Here is a 16,369-nt window from a genome sequence, read left to right as displayed (position 1 = left end):
GGTAAGGCTAAATTCTGGTAATTGAATCCAAAAACTGGGCTCTTTCTACCAAATTACATTCTCTGCTTTCAAAGTCCCTTTCTTTCAAGGGCAATTTTCTATATAATTTTTCACATTTTTTTTTTAGGTGAGAAGAGGAGAGATAGTGAAATATACCCCAATTGGGTTCTACACAGAAACCCCATCTAAGGTCGATGCTCGAGTACTGAGCTATTTATAGTGCTTGGGACTGATGCACTCCAATGCAGCTATCCTATATGCTCAGGGCCATGGTCAAACCAATTCAGCCGCTGGCTGTGGGAGTAGAAGAGGGAGAGGGCGGGGAGAAGCAGATGACTGGGAATCAAACGTGGGACGTCCATAAGCTTGGCCACTGAGTCACCAGCCAGGATCTGCTTTTTCACATTCTCTAAAATAAATCATATAAATTGCTATTTTTCAAACAGCAGTTTTTCAAATACTTGCTGATTCTGATTAATTGAAGCCCTCAAAAATAAGTGTCAGTTGAAGGAAACAGGGTGGAGACATGGGGTAATTTTCCTAGAACCAAAATTGGCCCATAAAACCCCTAGATTAGATAGCCTTTTATAATACACTAAAAACAAGCTTCCACCTTTTATTGAGTCTGGAAATAAATAGGATCAGTATTGTGAACTTTTACAAAAGAGTTTTCACTGAATGTAACTCACTATACCATTAGGAAGACCTGAAATCATTGAAGAAATAAAACAAATATTTACCTGTTCATTTCATTTATGTTATAATTTCCCTTGGGTTGTGCCTGTTTCATTGAAATGCCCTGACTCTTCAGTTATAACCTTTGTATTTCAATAGCCAATCAGCAGTACTGTGAAAAGCCTATGACACAATACAAGAAAGTAAATATTTGCTTTGTGAAACACATTCATTGTCTATAGTAAAATTAGGTTTATTGACACAGAAATATTATGTTTTTATCTCAAACATAAAGTTTGAGAAATTTAGACATATTTTAGGTGTTTATTACTCATGCCAGAATTTTAAGTATGAAGTATATAATTTAATAAGATAGCCTGCATGTCTAGTGAATAGTAGAGCAAGAATTCAAATTCAGTTGTATTTGAAATGAGGTTTTGTGTTTCATGACAACGCACTGCTTTTCCTCTTGGGCCTCCCATTCATTCTAAATTCTAGACTCATTGACTCTGAATTACTGAGGGTTTTACCATACTGGATAAACTGGAACTAGCAATAATTACACAATTTTACACTTTCTAGGTAGTTTAATATCTAGGGGACTTTCATAGAATTTTCAAGCTAAATATTTAAGCTTTAGAAAGCAAATTTCTCAAAAGTTGTGCAATCAAAAGTGTCAAAATCAGGAGCTTTCAAGAGCACCAAATCATGTGAAGCATTACAGATACAGACCTCATGAAAAGGCTAGGTTAGAGTCTTACCTTTTAAATATTTAAATTTCACCTAAAGGTTAAAAGCTGAGATATGATTCTAATCTGACGTGGTTTTATAACTAAATGCAATTGATGTCATTCAGATAAGATATTTCAATTAATGCTATGTTTCTTTTCAGTTTCATTGATTACAGGAAAAGGTGGAAGGTCTGTAACATTGGCAATGGGCAGAAACAATCCAAGAAAACCCGGGCACGCCTCGTGTACAAGCTCTCGTAGTAAGGTGGTAGTGCGTGTGCATGGCACTCAAACAGAAAACAGATAGTTCCCAACCATCAAGTGTGCCTGGGCTTCTGAAAGGCGCTGTGCACTCTGGAAAGACCAGGCCTAATGGCGGATGGCAGTATGTTACAGACACCATCGCAGCCCTGACCCCAGGGCTGACCCATCTCCAGCCTCCTACGACGTTTGCTCCGTTCCACCCAAGCCGAAGTCTGGTTCAGCCACAATGAACTCTGTAGTCTTTGCCACATGTTTTCTTCGTCACTAAGCACTTCCATTGTTTGCTTTTGCCATTAAAATTTTTTTTTACATTAGCACTCAAATAAATAAGAAAGATGTAGCAGAATACCAGTGGAAAAATGAGCCAAAGACTTTCTTATAAGTATGTCAAAAATTTAATCAGCATTATTAGTAAGTATAAAAAATATACCTATCAGGTTAGTAAAATAATTTTTTTAAAAGACAATACCATGTTGGCAAATACTAGATGCTCTAATCATCAAGCCTAAAGGGGAAAAATGCATATGGAAATACGGAAAAACACTAGTGTTTAAAAATTCAAAAATAAAAGAATAGCTAAATAAATTAAGACATTGATAAGATGAATTATTTCACTAAATTGTATTAAAAATACAAATTTTAATTTCTTGGTAAACCCCACTCAACGTATTGTTAATTTTTTAAAAAGCAAGTATGAAGGTCTACGATATGATTTGTACTCTTCCAAAATTTAAAAAAAAAAAGGTTCACATATGCATAAGAAATGAACTGGTAGTAAACTGCCCAGTGTTTGCAACAGCAGTTCCTAAGGCATTGGAACTGCTGTTGGGCTAATTGGAAGTACTCAGCCCATGCTGGACAGATGTTAGGAAGTGGGTCTTTATCTGTACTGAATGTCTGAGGTCACTGAGGTTAACCCAGTGTTAGTGACTGGGAGGAGGCAGGACACAAACTCAGGTCAGCTTGACCCAAAGCTTGTGTTCATCACATCCATGCTCCCCCCCCCACAGGTAATTTCAACATTCTGTTTTATACATTATTTAATCTCTTCTAGGGGATCTAAAATGAGCATACATTGCTTTTATAACTTGGAAACAAATCGATACTGCTATACTAAAAACATGCATATTCACAAAGTGACAATCCTAAAATCTGCTTCCTCAAAAGATGCTGTACCATGAACATGATCTTTAAGTGTTCATTTATTATTTGGGAATAAGCATGGGCATTCTTTTAAAAAACATAATCCTAAATCCCGGAAGATTTTTGTAAGCTATGTCAATTGTGCAAAATTTATTCATTTAAGAAATACTTATTGAACACCTGCTTTTTGCTAGATCTTGTGCTTGGTGTTGGCACAATGACAGGAGTAACAGTCTCAATGACTTTCTTTGGATTAGGAAAGTCTTTGAGGGATAAGTGGAGATGGAAAGAGATAGGGAAAATGAGAGCATCCATCAATCTAGCCCTAAAAGTTCTGGGTGCCTACATCAAAGGATTTCTTTATTTTTTTAAGCTTTCTGTGAGAGCTTATAATATTTCTGAGGATCCCAGACATCCCTCTGGAAATGTCATACAATTTTAAACCTGTTAAATGCATCCATACTTAAATTTCGACTGCGGTAATCAGATGAAATAAATGCTTTTTTCAACATCATGTAGTGTTATTTTCATCCACTGGGTATACTGTGGTCCTTGCATCTGTACTTATGGGTGGCACAATATCTTCGTTGTTAAGTAAGCAGAGCTGGACCATCAGAAAAAGGGTTCTCAGCAGAAAGGCAGTTGGAAGGATTCCCATTCCTCTTGGCTCCATACATCTTTGTCCATGTCCACCTTCTGCTTTTCTAGAAAAGCCCATGCCTTTCAGCAAATTGACTTCTGATACGAAGGCCATTGTCTCTCTCTACAACTGCAGACTACCAGGTAAATGCTTTCTTACTTTTTAGCCTTTGAGTCAACTCCAATTTCTATAGATTCAGATTTAGCTCTGGCTGATACAATAAGGTCAAAGTAACTCTCCTTGTTAATTCTGTTCCATGGAACAGCTGAGGAACCAGAGCAGAAAGGGAAGAAATTGGCACAACATCTTATGTTGTTTGTAACTCAAGTGGTTTTTGTCATGTTTCAGACTACAAATTCAGGATGCAGGATGAGTGCCCACGGTTCTGAGATCAGGTGTCCCTGCCATAGAGATTCATCTATAAATGATACCATCCAATTAGTTTATAATAATAAAACTTGTTTTTGTTTTGTCATCTCCAAAAATTGCAAATAAACTACCCTCTCATAGTTTCTTCCGACATAGTTTTTAATATTATGAAAACAAGGAATAAGTCTACTCTCCCATGAGCATGTTAATGACTGTTTTAGTTCATGCTAACAGAAGAAATAGCTTAATAATACTAACTTAACTGGAGGAAGTTGAACCATTCATTCCTTTGAATTAATAAGTACAAATCCCCTTTTCATTATATTTTAGTGATATAATGTATATAGTTATGGATACCTGCTACTATTACTACGAAGAACTTTAGAAACAAATGTAATTTAAAGTGTTTCACAGTTCTCAAAATTAATACACATAGTATCTAGCGGCTATGAAACCAGGAGGAAAACATTATTTTCCATTACAAGAGTAAAAATCATTTCTCATTTCTCCAATCAGATGATGTTCAGCAAGATTCATCACCCAGATAACCAGTATGTATAAACGCTAGAAATGCAGATGACATCCAGTTTCTGAAATGCTTTATTCTAGACGGGAGCCAAACTATAAGATTTATCTTTATTATTTGCGAGAGCCATCTCATGACGGAAATAATCTCGCTATAAAACAATTTTTTTAAAAAAATGAAACAGTTATGGGAAGCTTGCAAAGTTCTCTAGACAAATCTTCCAGAGACTCTTAAAGAAGAAAGCATTTATCAAAGGGTCATAGAGGTCAGGAAAACTATGCCAGGAGCCAGGGGCAGCCTTGCCAGCTAGACTCAAATTGTCCCAGGTGAGCATGTGTCCGGGCTCCGGCTGGAGGCGGAGGGCGCAGGGCGGGTCTCCGCAAGGCTGGCATCCTCTTTGGCCCGGCGACATCGGCGACACCGGCTCTGCCTCCAGGAGCCCGGCGACTCCTGGGGATGGCGCTGGCTTGCCCGGGACGCGTTGCCAGCAGTCTGGGGCTCGCGAAGAGCATCCCAGCCCCCGTGGCCTCCGAGGCCAGCTCTGTCCCTCCGCCATCCACAAACCCTCCGACATTTTTCGCGGAGACTGGGAGGTAGCGAGAAGGGGGGAAAAGCGCCGCGAGTCTGCGCCCACCCTCTGCCGCAGCACACGAAGAGGAGAGGAAGAGGAAGACCGGCGAGGAGGCAGCTATTAAACGGTGACCCATCGATAATAAGGAGAATCAGCATCGCCCGCAGCCAGGGAGGCTCGGGTACACCCACCCGGGCAGCGGGTAAGGGCTGGGTGGGCGTTCCTCCTCCACGTCCCCTCGGCGGCGGCGAAATCTACCCCAGGCTGAGCTCACTGGATCTCTTTTTCCTTCGACTAAGAGGAGGGGAAGGAACAAAAGAGACCCGCAGCCCCCTCTCTGATCACCACACACGGGCATCCAGGATGCTCACGGTATGCGTCTTTGCAATCCCGTTTCTACACCTCTCCCACCTGAGCAGGGCACTTCCCCCAAAGGTAGAGAAAGGAAAATAGAGCGCCCGCGGCGATCGGTCGATTGGACACCGTTCATTTCACATCGGGGTTTCCCACAACCAACCGCAAAAATCCCGCAGGACCTCGCGCCCCCGCGGGGTCCCCGTCGCCCCCCGCACGGCCCTCTCTGCCTGTCGCCCAGAGGCGCCCCGCTCTCCTCCAGGGACCCGACGAGGGCTCCCCGGGAGGGCAGGACACTCGTCCAGCCGCCCCGCAGCGCCCGGGAGGCGGCGAGCGCAGCGCGCCGAGGCAGCAACGCGGGATTCAACTTCCCAAACCCGCGGTGCGGCCCCCGCTCCCGGGCCGAGACCCCCCGCGCGGGGCCGCCCCCACCTGGGCTTGGGCAGTGGCGCTCTCCACCCCTCCTGCCTTCTCCCTCCTCCACCACCTTTAAAAAATTCATCTATTGGTGCCAAGCAGACATTTTTGCTGTCATTTACTTAAGCCCCGCTCGGTTACGGAGGAAACATCTTACCCGAGAGCCTGGAGGTGCGGGCAGCGCGCGGAGAGGTCCGGGGGCACGAGGCTGGGCGGCTCGGTCCTCTAGCCGAGCCTGTGCGCTGCCATCCGTCCAACTTCAGCACCCGGCGGGCGAGGAGAGAGGGAGAGCGGCGAGGATGCAGGGGAGGCGGGCGGAGGAGGGAGCGGTGGGCGGAGGATGGAGCGAGCGGTGGGCGGGGAGCGAGCCGGCGCCTCTCGGCAGCGCGCATGCGCCTCGCGGGCCGGCTCAGCCCCGCGCCCAGCCGGTCCGGGGCGCCTCTCCGCCGAGCGCGCGGGGCCGCGTGAGTCACAGCCCCGCCCCCGGCCACAGCGCCGGGGGTGCTGCCCGGCCCCCGCGGGCTCGCCCGGGTCCCGCGCCCCCGCTGCGGAGGAGGGGCTCCGGGGGGGGGGGGGGCTCCGGGCTCTGGAGACTCGGCTCCGGAGCTGCGCGGGAGCCTGGGGAACCTGGGTTGGTTAGAGGCGCTGGTGCCCAGGTTCCTGCAACTTCAAGTTCCCCCGCAGCCCGAGTTCTTGTATCCTGCGCGAGGAGAGTGCCTGACGCCAGAGCGCGTCCTTAAGGGACAGAACCGAGCTGGCGCGGCGGGGTCCCCGTGGAAGCAGCCCCGGGGGTGATGGGGCTGGGGAGGGTGGATTCGAGAATGGGAAGGTCAGCAAGCCGGGCTGACCCCAAGGGTCGACTTTATAAAGAGTCCTTTCCTTGGTTGACGTCCTCACTCAGAAATCAGACCATTTCCCCTAAGAATGATTCCGAGTGCCCTCTGGTCTGGGGCACAGTTCGGTTTCAGGCGTTTGGACCACCGGACTCAGAGTTGTGAGTGAGAGAGCCATGGAAAGGCAAGCGTCTTGAATTGTTGACAGAGGTGTTGACGCTTGGGGCACGAAGCTTCCTTCGGGGACAGGGACAGCTCGGGAGCTATCAGGTCTGATAATTGTTCTGTTCACAAGCGAAGCCTAGCTTGGTAGTGAAAGCGCTTTGGATACTTAATGCATCCTGAGCGCTAGATTGCATCTCCCCTGATTAGATTGAAGTGTTTGTGAGGGTGAATTACGGAAGCGGGTGTCTCTCTTCAGATGTGTCATCTGTGGGAAGAGGAGCGAGTTCCTGGCAGGAATGATTAGGCTTTTTTCTTATAAAAACTGATCGCTCGTAAATATATACGATTTTCCTTTGCTTGTGAGCTCAGGCATTCAAAGTGTTGGGGTTACTTCGAACTCCTCTTGTTAACACCCGCACCCCTAGTTAATTATGTCCCCGAGTTCGCTCCAGGCCTCCTTTCTCCAGTTCCATTATGAGTACTAATGCCCCACACAGCATTTCCTGGACGGCTGTTGGTCTGCAAATTGTTCCTTATTGGTCTGTAATGAGAGATAAGTACAAAAATTGAGAGTAAGATTTAGAAACTTTTACAGCGACTTGACATTGACTTGGCATTGACGTACATTAGTCAATTATACTTTGCTTTATTTTGTCTGTGAAATAATTCATTTTTGTTGGATTTTACAAAAGCATTGGTCCACAATGCATTCAAAATAATAGTCCTACGCCAAAAATGGTTTGAGCAGCACTGACTTCTACAAAACTCCCAGTTTTATATCTCTGTCCTATTCTCTCACAGACTTCTTTTATGTCCTCAATACCTTTGCAACTCCACTCCAAGGGTAATTATAATAGTTAATACTTAGTGTAGTAATTAGTATTAACTATTATACTGTGTGGTAGGTACTGATCTAACTGTTTGCATGTTATTTTTTTTTTAACAAGGTAGATACTATTATTATGTTTAACAGACATCTCAGAAGCAGAACTCCAATATCCACCCCCTCTAAACCTGTTCCTCTTCAAATTGTTCCACCTGGTTACTCAAGTCAAAAATTGAGAAGTCCTTTTTGTTTTGTCCTTTTTATTTTAAAATAAATTTAATTTCTAATGACAGTTGGCATACAATATTATATTAATTTCAGGTGTACATGTCAATTTTTAATTTTGTCTCTTTATTTTATCCCCACATTTAAATTAATTAGCAAGTCATGTTGTCTCCCTCTACAAAATGTATCCCCAACTCATCTACTTCTCTCCCTCACCATTGTTATAACCATGGTTCAAGAGCCTCTGTCATCTTTTACCTGACCTATGACATGAGTCTTCCCGTGGTCTCCCCTATACACTCCAAAACAACACATTCTCTAAACAACAGCTGAGTGATCTTTTAAAAACATAACCAGATCAGGTCATGCTTCCACTTAAAACTTTCCAATGAGTTTTCATCGAATTTAAATACCAGTCCTAATCCTAACCACAGCCTAGAACAGGGGTAGTCAACCTTTTCATACCTACCACCCACTTTTGTATCTCTGTTAGTAGTAAAATTTCCTAACCACCCACTGGCTCCACAGTAACGGTGATTTATAAAGTAGGGAAGTCACTTTACTTTATAAAATTTATAAAGCAGAGTTATAGCAAGTTAAAGCATATAATAATAATTACTTACCAAGTACTTTATGTCGAGTTTTCTCTAAGTTTGGCAGAATAAATCTTTATAAAACAACTTACTATAGTTAAATCTATCTTTTATTTATACTTTGGTTGCTCCACTACCGCCCACCATGAAAGCTGGAGCTCCCACTAGTGGGCGGTAGAGACCAGGTTGACTACCACTGTTCTATACAGTCTTGTCCCAGCCTTGTCCACACCCCTTTAGACCATAGCTATGGGTGCTATTATACGCAACATCAGACTATTTCTTTTACTTTCTTGAATGTCTATCTTATACATCTTGTTCTTTCTATTTGGAATCCTCTGCACCCAGATATCTTCATTGTAGGCTCCTTAATGTCCTATAGGTCTCTGATCGTTCATTCAGGCTTTATGCAACCACCCAATTGAATCCGTGCCGGAGTTCTCTGTTGGATCCCCTTGCTTTATTTTCTTCGAAATATTTTTCACTATCTGAGTCAGCTTACTTTTGTTTACTTGTTTATTATATCCTCATCCTTCTCTAGAATTAAGTGTCTCAAGGGCTTTGCCTGCACTTTTCACTGTTTTTTCTCTACTACTTAGGACAAGATCTGGCATCGACAGATAGTACATAGTGCCTATTTAGTGAATGAATGAATAAATAACACACTTAGAAAAAGTACTTATTATTTCTTCTGATGTTTCTTCATCTTGGATCCCCATGGCGGCCTGTCAGAATGGGTGGTTCCTCTGGATAGCACAGACTGCACTGTCCCCTGCCGTCCCTTGTCAAAGATGGCTCCAAGCAATGGCACATATTTCAACCAAGTGCCAGACTAGTGTTCCTAGAACTAATTTTAGAACAAGCACACATGATAGAAAGCATAGTGCCATGAACTTCCCTAGATTGTCACAAAAGCTGTTTTTGGCAAATTTTCGCACCTATTACAACTTAACAATTCTGCCAATAATTTGCTTGCCAAAGTCAAATATGACCCTTTGGTGACCTTTTTCATGATTATAGTTTGTTATGCAATCCTTTATGTCATGGGTCGAGAACCTATGGCCCGCGAGCCAGATGTGGCTCTTTTGATGGCTGCATCTGGCTTGCAGACAAGTCTTTAATAAAAAAAATAATGTTAAAAATATAAAACATTCTCATGTATTACAATCCATTCATTTCCTACTGCTCACGTTCATGGTTGCGGGTGGCTGGAGCCAATCACAGCTGTCCTCTGGGACAACACCAAATTTTTATTGGGTAATGCTTAACGTACCTGGGTCTTTGTATGGCTCTCATGGAATTACATTTTAAAATATGTGGCATTCATGGCTCTCTCAGCCAAAAATGTTCCTGACCCCTGCTAAGTGTTAGTTAGAATCTTCAATGATAGTGTTCTAGGAACTAAACATGTTGCCTGTGATCTGAGTGTTGAACAGATGGGTGGAACTGACCATAGCTTTGATGACCTTCACCTCATAGAGTTTGATCACTTGCAGTCCATGTGTATATCTGGGTTTTAAAGCATATCTGCAACACGGATGATATCAAACGATGACTACATTAATAATTCAATTTAATAAACATCATTAATGTCTACTATACGCCTGGTATTATGTCTTCAAGCTTTTTGCAAAAAGTATTAATGTTATATAAAATTATTATATATGACTCAGAAGTGGATTTCCATTCATTTTTAGATATAGAATGCCTTATCTTTGTGCAGAATTTTTGAGTTCACTGGGCTTCCCATCCTTGAACAACTGTGTGGTAACAATGAAAAGCAGTATTTCATCATGATTATATCCATGCCATTATGAACATGTTTTTCAAGTAAAGAGAATTCGGTAATAGCAGCACATTTTGGTATAATGACTTCACAGTAAAGCACACAGGAGGTTTGCAGGCAAGGTATTTGCAGACAGAAAATATTGGAAAAGGACAGATCATCAAAATATTTACAGTACATTTACTCACAATTGGGGATATTTATTATCATTAGGAGATCTGGAATCTACTTTAGTGAGTTATTTCAGGAAGAAATTATGTAGCATTTTCACATTTCATTCTTTCTCAAATGTTCACATAAAAAAAATCAACTGTTTTACCTTTGAAAAGCAGAGGGATATGGAAAAAATTTGCTTGACTCTAAGAACCGCTGATGGTTTCATTCAAGCAAATTTCTCCAGAGTGAAGCGTAGAGGCATGGTTCAAGTATGACTTTTTAAAATACACTTTTTCTTTACTTTTAGGAAACAGGGCTCATCAAGTTTCTACAACTGGTTTTAATCAAACCTTAGAGACAGGCCCTTCTCAGGGAACTTATTTAGATGGCAAATGTTTGGGTTTCTTCATCAATATTTGAGAAAGATGAGAGAAAAAAAGGGCAAAAGGGCACAAAAGTTAACCTGCCTCCCAAATGTATGAAATAAAATATAAAATTTCATATTTTTATGTACCTAAGTTTTTTCAATGAAGAAAAGAAAATATTTTTATTTATTTATTCATTCATTTATTTTCCTTTTTATTGAATTCATTGGGGTAACAGTGGTTAGCAAAACAGATTTCAGGTGCACAATTCTACAACACATCATCTGTATTCTGTACTGTGTTTTAATAAGTCATTAGTTATTAATGTTCTCTTAATTGTTAACTTACCAGCTTTGAACTTAAGAAGCTCAATACTATTCTTTTACAATAGCATTAATACATTTATATCTCAACACAATTGGATGAGTCTATGGAAGTAGATGTAAACAATGTTATGTGATTTTATTGGTTACTCCCAGTTTTGTGGATCATGCATTCCCACAGTGACTTGACAACATACAATTGCTTTGGAGTCAACCGAAGTACTTTATGAAAGTGAGTATTATATGGATCCTGCACATTCACATTCTTTTTTTCTTTTCTAAAAAAAAGGTCTATCACATAATGTTGGACAAGTATCCTCTGTGCCTCCTTGGAAAATAGCAAAATGTTTATCTTACCTTGGAGAGCGCAATGTTCCATTATTACAGACAGATTCTTTGTGGATGGACAAACTTACAGAATGTAAGGGTCTATGTTGTGGTATCTCAAGATTGTTGAAGGTTTCTAGATGATAGTAGCTGGATTAAGGAACAGGCTTCTGCTTTGTTAGACCTACCTCCAGGGTTTGATGGAAGGAAGGGTGGAGAGACTCAGAGGTTTGATTTCACAATAGTTTCTTGCGTCTCTACTATGTTTTGGTTCACGGCAGAGCTAGTTCAGAGGTGTGTAAAGTTAACACAGATTTTTGTGTATATGTGTGTGGAGAGGGATAGTTTGCTAAAGATGGACAGTATCTAAAAGGGCTCAAGTGACGAATTTTTGAGTTCCATATCAAAAATATACTTGAGATGCAAATCAGAAGGCCTATATTCACATTGCAAAAGTTGTGTTAAAGAGTCTTTGGTTTCTTCATTTTCCATGAGCCACTTTCACATTGTGATATGTTAATGTAGTATGTTAAAGTTTGTTATAGACCCAGATAAGTCTTTACATTCAAATTTTAGAAGAATTTACCTAATACTGCATGAGAGCCTATTAAATTTCATCCACTGAGCCATTCACCCGCTCACTTTAAAAGTTCTTAGAAAGTGTCTATCCTGGCTCTGGGAAATAAAAACACAGTGGAAAATAATCATTTCTATCTTGAAGAATTTATAATCCAAGTGAGATAGGCTTTACATACATGCAGTACACAGAAGAAATCAATGAGAACACTTGAGATAATGTGGCATTATCTTTTTATTTTTCCAGGAGGTAGGAAAGAGAATGAAGAACAATAAAATTGTTTGTTTTATAATCAAAACTCTAAGCTGCACAGCATAAAAATTACAGATGATCCAAGTGGCCCATTGAAGTATACCCTAAGAACTTTCTTTGTATTACATGGAACTACTTTTGAATGGCTTTGCAGATTTGTAATAGGAATTCAAGGAAAGAGAGGTTCAGAATATAAAAAAAGTAATGGTTACATTTTTACTTGAGACAGCTACTTAGAAAATATTAAGCACCTTCAATATGCAAGGTGTATGCAGGGCTCTGTGAAGGTTGCATTGATGAGTAAAAATATTAGGACTAAACTGATGAGTTGCATAGAAGCTAGAGGGAAGTCATGCCCAACTCAGTGGTTACAGATGGCCGTGGCACTTTGAGTGATCTTCAGAGAATGGGACCATTTGTATATGCTGAAATGTTTGGTGTAGAAATCATACCGTAGTGTCACGATTCTGAGTTGGTTCGGTGAGAATTGCAGAACATGTATAGAAAAACTTGATTAGTATGGCTTAGTTATATAAAATTATTAATTTTTAAATGTAGATTGAAGTGACATTGTGGCTGGGGGGTTACAGTTAAAATCTCTGGTATGGCAAATTTGTTTCATCTTTATACTAGCTTTAATTAACTGCTACTAGTAGTGTGTTGAATACGATGCAGAAGTCAAAGCTAAGATTAAGCAAAGAAGATCATTGTGGTTATTATTGATGTCTGATATACTACTAGTGCATTTGTCTAGTATTTGAAATCTCTGTTCTTATAAATTGGGAGTCAAATGACTTTAAAAAAGGGAATTCATACATGTTGAGGACTATCATTCTTAAAGAACTCTCAAACTGTTATTTTTCTGTTGAAATTGGTATCCTGAGAACAATGAGTTCACTTGGTAAATAAGCTGGAATGATGAAAATTCTAAATCTCTAATATTTTTTCTTGGGATTTAATAAATACATTGGCATATTATTAAAGGCTCTGACTTTGGTTTAAAAAATGTCAAAATGGTTACTAAATATCTGAGAATATTCTCTCTCTCTCTCTCACACACACACACACATACACACACACACACACACACACACACAATTTGCCTATATACACTTATGCACATGGTATCAGGGTCTCAATTTTATTGATTCTATAACTTAAATTAAAATCAGTTAATGTTAGTTTCAGTTTATCATAGTCATAATCAAGATCTTCTTCACACATAAATGTTCTATTTTCTATTTGGCGAATGTATGTTGAGCATTTAATATATGGTTATGTGGCAGGCACTATTCCAGGCACTGGAGATAGAGCAAGAAAGGAAACAAACTAAAATTTTTGCCCATATAGAGCTCATATTTTAGACATAGAGAGAGACAAAAATCAAGGTAAGTAGGTTAATATACAGCAGGTTAGATAATTACAAGTGCTAAGGGGAAAAGTAAATCAGGATAAAAGGATAGTATGTACACATGTGAGTTAGAAGGACTTCTGACATTACTCAGAGAGTAGCAGAAAAGGCCTCACTGAAAAGGTAATATCTGAGTCAAGGTGTGAGGAAGCAAGAAACAAAGTTAGTGGCTATCTGAGAAAGAGCATTCCAGCAGAGAGAAGAGCCAGTGCAAAGGCCCTGAGGTGCAAGTATGTCAGTCACAATTACAGAACAGCAGTGAACAAATGGGGGAGTTGCAAAAGATGAGGTTAGGCCCTGGCCGGTTGGCTCAGTGGTAGAACGTCGGCCTGGTGTGCAGGAGTCCCGGGTTCGATTCCTGGCCAGGACACACAGGAGAAGCACCCATCTGCTTCTCCACCCCTCCCCCTCTCCTTCCTCTCTGTCTCTCTCTTCCCCTCCCGCAACCAAGGCTCCATTGGAGCAAAGTTGGCCCGGGCGCTGAGGATGGATCCATGGCCTCTGCCTCAGGCGCTAGAATGGCTCTGGTTACAACAGAGCAATGCCCCAGATGGGCAGAGCATCGCCTCCTGGTGGGCATGCCGGATGGATCCCGGTTGGGCGCATGCGGGAGTCTGTCTGACTGCCTCCCTGTTTCCAACTTCAGAAAAATACAAAAAAAAAAAAAAAAAAAAAAAAAGAGATGAGGTTAGAGAGAGAAAGAGAAGGTACCCATGTTATCCTGCCTTGTGTCTCAGAATGTTGGCTTATTCTCTGGATCAGTGGTCGGTAAACCACAGCTCGTGAGCCACATGCAGCTCTTTGGCTCTTTGGCTCTTTGGCCCCTTGAGTGTGGCCAGCTTAGGGGTACCCTAATTAAGTTAATAACAATGTACCTATCTATATAGTTTAAGTTTAAAAAATTTGGCTCTCAAAAGAAATTTCAATCGTTGTACTGTTGATATTTGGCTCTGTTGACTAAAGAGTTTGCCGACCACTGCTCTGGGTGAATTGGAGAGCCATTAGAGGGTTTTGGATGGAGTGCCCCAAACGACAAGCTCAGTGTTCAAGACATTCGAGGTTATTTGTAATGTGTATGTATCACAACTCTATCAGGAACTGTTAACTGTCAATAAGAAAAACACCACAACCAAACAGAAAATGGAGCAAAATGAGAATAGGATCACTCTGTCTACTCTGCTGAGGATGGAAGGGGTACAGGCTAGGGGAAAGAACAGAAACCAAGGGTGTGGCTGGAAACTGTTGCAATTAAGTTAGGGAAAAATGATGGTAGCATGGCCCAGAGACATAGCAGTGGAATGATTGAGTAGTCAGATGCTTGATACAGTTTCAAAGTAGAGTTTACAGGGTTTGCTGACTGTTTGGATATGTGGCATAAAAGAATTTGAGGAATCATGGATGACTCCTCTGGTTTTGCTTGAGCACAGAAACTTTCTTTCAATAATGATGTGCTTGACTTCCTGCTTCCAGACCCTGCCTATCCCCACAGCTGAGACCAATAAATTACTGTAAACAGGCTTAACTAACGTTCCTCGCAGGGCTGGCCTCTTGGTCCAAAGAGCAAGAGGGAGTTCAGAAAGAGTCAGTACAGAGAGACCTGTTTCTCTGAATCTATCATCACCTTTCACGCTGGTGCAGCTTTGACCTTGAACAGGCTTTCATCTTGTCCTCTTGTTTGCTTCCTTTGCCTCTGAATGCCTACTTTTGTTGTGTCGGTAAGGAGCGCCACTCTGACTCCAGTACTTAAATGGGGTGAGGTCCTGTTCAGTGCTGCATTACCCGCTAGCTGCTTCCAAAATCCTTAATGTTAACCACCTGCCGCCTGGTCGTCCATCTATTTCCTGGTGCCAAATCCAGTGACACAGATCTATTGGGCTGCCAGGACATCTGCCTGCTGCCTACGGTTGCACCTCTCAGAGGCTGACAACTTGCCATCCTGGCCTGGACCTTTGCCCATTGCCTGCTGTCATCATCCTCTAAAGCTCTGTGCCTTTCCCTATGTGTTCAGTTCTTTTTTATTCTTAAGATAATTCATTCATTTAGTGATTCATTCATTCATATCTGCAGTAATGCCTTCGATCTAACATCAATGAGTGCTAACTTGGAGTCATCTGTCCATTGGAAACTGTAGATAAAAGGCAAATAATGCAGGGGTGGGCAAAAGTTAGCTTACAATTGTGAGTAAGCAAGCCAGAGTTTATTCTTGCATTACTTGTTAATCATTGCATTTGTTTGTATTACATTTGTAAACCTAATTTTGCCCATCCCTGTAGTCTGTAGTCCCTGTTCTCTATCCCTCAGAGGGTCTCTTGGGACCCAGAAGGACATGGGCTAATGAGAGAGACAGACATGTAAACAATACTTACAGTAAATTGTGACAATTGTTGTCTGTCTAGAATCATCTTTTGAAAAATGGAGACATTTTGCTGCTATACAAAGGGTGTGGTGCAGTGCTTTCTGGTGGGGGATTGGAGGTAATCTGAGCGAGGCGGGGTTTGACTCTCACCCTCACGAGCTGAGTGACATTGGCAAGTTAACTTACCTCCCTTACATTTGTTATTTCATCTTTGAAATGGGAATAATAACTCAATGCCTTTTAGGGTGGTGATGATTATGTTAGATGCTCATGTCGAGTGCTTCGTCGTTGCTTCTGAAACACATACTAAAGCACAATGAGTTTTAGCACGCCTTCATTTTCTTCTCTTCCTTCTCCTTCCTCTTAGCTGTCTAAGTGGGTTTCATCAAAACACAGGAGAATTCTTGGCACGTAGGAAAACTTCCTTCGTCCCAGAGGTCTGAATTAGGAGTCTAGGGCTCTCAGAGCACTCTGTACTAATCTG

General features: G+C 41.6%; 1 protein-coding gene across 3 annotated transcripts in view; it reads right to left on the bottom strand.

Annotated features, from left to right (window-relative positions):
* Positions 1-6,035, bottom strand: part of RGS17 (regulator of G protein signaling 17) — a 95,823-nt gene extending 89,788 nt beyond the window's left edge. For 2 of the 3 annotated variants that reach the window (XM_066372963.1, XM_066372964.1), the window contains exon 1: positions 5,848-6,035. The gene's annotated coding sequence lies outside the window, so the exon portion shown is untranslated. The remainder of the gene's footprint in view (positions 1-5,847) is intronic. The other variant, XM_066372965.1, reaches the window with a different exon arrangement.
* Between the last annotated feature and the right edge of the window lie 10,334 nt (positions 6,036-16,369).

The sequence above is a fragment of the Saccopteryx leptura genome, chromosome 3 (assembly GCF_036850995.1).
Source record: "Saccopteryx leptura isolate mSacLep1 chromosome 3, mSacLep1_pri_phased_curated, whole genome shotgun sequence".
NCBI lineage: Eukaryota > Metazoa > Chordata > Mammalia > Chiroptera > Emballonuridae > Saccopteryx > Saccopteryx leptura.
This window is presented reverse-complemented; position numbering and strand designations above follow the sequence as displayed.